Source organism: Camelus bactrianus, chromosome 2 (genome assembly GCF_048773025.1).
Source record: "Camelus bactrianus isolate YW-2024 breed Bactrian camel chromosome 2, ASM4877302v1, whole genome shotgun sequence".
Lineage (NCBI taxonomy): Eukaryota > Metazoa > Chordata > Mammalia > Artiodactyla > Camelidae > Camelus > Camelus bactrianus.
In genome coordinates this window covers 99,076,547-99,080,730 of record NC_133540.1, presented here as the reverse complement: position 1 = coordinate 99,080,730, position 4,184 = coordinate 99,076,547, and the positions used below count along the sequence as shown (strand labels likewise).

At 44.9% G+C, this 4,184-nt stretch overlaps 1 non-coding gene across 1 annotated transcript; it reads left to right on the top strand.

Annotated features, from left to right (window-relative positions):
* The first annotated feature begins 4,107 nt into the window (after nucleotides 1-4,107).
* Nucleotides 4,108-4,184, top strand: TRNAS-AGA (transfer RNA serine (anticodon AGA)). The gene has a single exon. It is a non-coding gene; the product is annotated as a tRNA-Ser (tRNA).

The window sequence follows — 4,184 nt, the reverse complement described above, 5'->3', positions numbered from 1 at the left end:
TTTATTTTCTCTACATGGTGGCAGCCTATCAGGTGAATAAGCCTTCTTGATGAGAGATTTCTCCAAAGCCAAACAAGGCTACTCATAATGGATTCCTTAGTACACAAGTGCATTCATTCAGACACTTCCTTTATAGCTACATTGTAAGAAATAAAGCCTTTCCCCTTAAACTGCTTTACAACCTTAAATCTCTGCCCACGCCCCACCTCCACATCCTCCCACCCACCTGGGGAACAGAGCACTATACACACCTATACCCAGGGGATCCAGAGTGTGTGCACATTTACAGAGGCTGACCAGGGTGCTGAATATTTTCTATAAGCCCTCACTCTCCTGAACTGATCTGGGCACAACCCTTCAGTCCTTTTAGAGGAAAAACACCCCTAGAAGACTCAGGTGAACTTTTTTCTAGGTAATTTGAGAGAGTTGAATTATATGATGTTTGAAGTTCTTTCTAACATTTTAGAATTCTCCATTCCCTTCTATCCCCTCCCTCCACATTTCTCAACCTCACAACACAGCAAACAAGTTAGGAAAGAGTATGTGTAGTGCTTACTCTGAAAAGACTTTCCTGTGCCTTGAGTGGGTACCAGCTTTTCAGCTGGAGCCTCAAAACCTTGGATTTTTTTTTTCTGAAGTGTAGTTGATTTACAATGTTGTGTTAGTTTCTGGTGTACAGCATAGTGATTCAGCTATACATGAAAATATATACATATTCTTTTTTATATTCTTTTCCATTATGGTTTATCACAAGGTATTGAATATAGTTCCCCATGCTACACAATAGGTCCTTGTTTATCTATAAACTGTGGTTTTCTTTGGTGCCAGTTGCTACTGCACTCAAAGAGTTGAACCCTTATAAGATGCATTGAACCCCTATTCTGGACACTTAAGACAATGAGCCCTTTATGAGTGTTTCTAGAGGCAATGTGTCTTCACAGCCCCTTGGTTTGACTGGCTAACAGGGAGTACTAGAGGGGTCCCGTGTCAAGGTAGGGCAACATTTCTGGACTTCAGAGGTGGTTAGGGCCACAGAAAACTGAATGGCTCTGGAGGGTGGATGGACTGGGACTTGCAGAAGGCAACAGGGCCTGCAGAGAGCCGAGGGAGGACCTGGGAGGTGGTGTTAGAGCAGAGAGGAGTGCGAGGACCCAAACATGGGCTCCTCCTGTGTCGGGGTTGCAAATCCTCTTGCCCTCAAAGAGCAGCTTGTTCTAAAAATCCCTAGCCTAGTAAGGACCAGAGCAGAGGTTGTGGATTCAAAAGCCTACCAAGGACAGTGGCATAATTGTGTGAGACCTTGTTCCTCAGTGTGGGGAACGGAGCAGGGAGCAAGGGGGCTGTGTAGGGAGCAGGCACATGGGTCCAGCCAATTGTTGATTTTAATGCACAGGGACTCAGCATGGGAGGGTCTGTTGTTTTATGTGAAATTTGCCCATTTCAAATATTAGCAGGAAGAGGATAATAGATCACTGGTAGAATGCATGCTTAGCATGCACGAGGTCTTGGGTTCAATCCCCAGTAGCTCCATTAAAAAAAACCCCCACATATTAGCAACTAAAACAAATTTAGAATATTGTGTGTTCCAAACAAAACGCTTTGGTGGGCCAGATTTGGAACTCCAGTGGGATTTGTGCCCAAGGCCAGAGTAATCAAAGATGTTTCACCAGAGAAAGAACATGAGGACCTGGCCTAGGGAAAGGATGTAGGGACCCTCAGATAATCCATGAAAAGAAAACAGGTCAGCAAGCTCAAAAAAAACCCTCAAAGTGAGGAAGACTAAGAATATGGGGAGTAATGGAAGAGCTTAGCTTCTTCAGGAAAATTGTATGGTCAGGGTCCGGGGACACATGACGTACCAGGATAGGAATGCCTGTGGTCAATACTGGTACGCCAGGAGCCACTCAGGGGGAGAAATTTCACTCCTTCAGGAATACATAAAGCTTAAAGGAAATTGCTTCAAGTTTCTACCAGAAGAGGGAAGTAAGGTCAGAAAAAGATGAGAATAAATCAAAATCCTCTATTATAGAAAGAGCTACACCCCCCTGTTTCAGGATTGCAGGAAAATGAGCAATGCTTTTGGGAGGCCAGACTGAAAAATACAAACCTCTTTAGCTATGACTTGATTACAGGCAATTCATGTCTTAAGACTCCCCTCTCACTGTAGTTCAAATTTGCGTCCTTTAAATGGTGGGCTGGAGATGCTGTATTACCATGTATTCAGAATGGAAATTACAAATGAAGTAGGGTTGGGGAATCAATCTTTTTTTTTTTTGAGCATCTACTCTGTGCCAAGCCCTGTGTGGGTGTTTCACATGCGACAACTGCTTTTGCCACTCATATAAGGATCTCCAGCATCCTTATGAGATTGATTATTCTGATCATCCTCATTTTACAAATGGGGAAACTGAGGCACAGAGTGGGAACATGACTTACCTAATGTCAGGGAGCTAATAATAAGTGGAAGAACTGAAATTTAAGCCAATCCACTATAACCATAAAAGCAGCTAACACTTCTCTTCTCGCAGGGATCTTTGTGCCACTTCTGAGCTGTGACCTTCCATTATTAACTCCAGCCTGTCTTCAGAGGGTTGTGAAGAGGAAATGAGATGGCACGTATAAGCGCTTAACACACTGACCTGCCCAATAAATGGTATTAATAGTTGTCATTATTACTAGGAGTAACCAGATCTGGCGTTCAGAAGGCCCTGATGACTCTAAGGGCGAGAGACGGGGGAACAGGGACAGATAACGAGGGACTGAGAAGTGACTAGAGATGAAAAAGAGGAGGCAGCAGGTGTAGATGACTCTACGGAAGGTTTGGTGTTTGAAGTTTGTTTCTGAGAAAGTTGATTTACCACTGCTGCTCTGGACTGGATTGTGTCCCCCTCCAAATTTATTTGTCGAAGCCCTAACCCTCAATGTGAGGATATTTGGAGATGTGGCCTCTGGGAGGTGATTAAGGCACGAGGGTGGAGCCCCCATGATGGGACAAGACCTCGCTCTCTGTTCATGACCAGAGGACACAGCAAGAAGACGGCTGCCTGCAAGGCAGGAATCTGCTGGCACCTTGGCCTTGGACTTCTCAGCTTCCAGATCTGTGACAAATAAACATCTGCTGTTTCACCTACTGAGGCTCTGGTATTTTGTGATAACAGCCCGAGGTGATTCAGACAAGGACTATAAGTAGAAGAGGAGAGGCCGTTGGTAGGAGGGAAAGGGGAGCTGGAGGAACAGCCCCAGGGCCTGGAGGGGAGACCTTCAGGAGCCCAGATGAGGGCAGCCCTGGAAAGGGGCAAGGATGTGTCTTCCCCTGAAATGGGAAAGAAGAGAGTGAGTGGAAGACATTGAAGGAAGAAAATTGAGGTACTAAAGTTTGACCTAATCCAACGACAGTGGAGAAAATGTCATGGCTGACAGTGAGGAGAGAAGGTAATTTCTGGGCATCAAGGAGTTGGGAAAAGGCTGTGTGACTTTGGTGCGGAACTAGAACCATGACAAGCACACAGCCCATGGTTCCCGGCACAGCTCTGATTTCAGAGTCTCCCCCATTCTCGTAGGTAAGTACGTTCATACGGAAATGCATACTTGTCAGAGCTTATGCCCAATTTGGGATTCAAAAAAATAGTTCTACCAACAAATGGTGAATAAAGGAAAGAATGAGCTGAGATTAGATGGAGCAAAGGTGCCCTGGATTCTACCAGTCGGCTGGGGGACTCTAACTCCACAGAACAATCCAGAGAACCAGAAGTAGAGAAGGCTTCCCAAGGGGGCCATGGTGGAAACCCAAATGGGAGAGTTCCAGGGCAAAACTGAGAAGGCAGGCATTGGGATAGAAGCACCTCTTTTCCTGTCCTGACCCAAAGCAAAGAGAGCTTAACTGATACCCAAGATTTCTCAAAACATATTCCCTGTGGTCAAATAAATTTAGGAAACACTGTGTATTATATTCCCCACAGTTATATTACAAGTCACCATATTAAAGGCTCTGAGAAGTCCTGCAGTAAAGAAACTTTGGGTCAAATAATGAAAATATGCATTTTAATGTAACTGCTCTCTGGGAAAACACTACAGGGACGTGGAAGGACTACTTTAATATCCTACTAAGGGGGTAGGTTATAGCTCAGTGGTAGAGTACATGCTTAGAATGCACGAGGTCCTGGGTTCAATTCCCAGTACCTCTG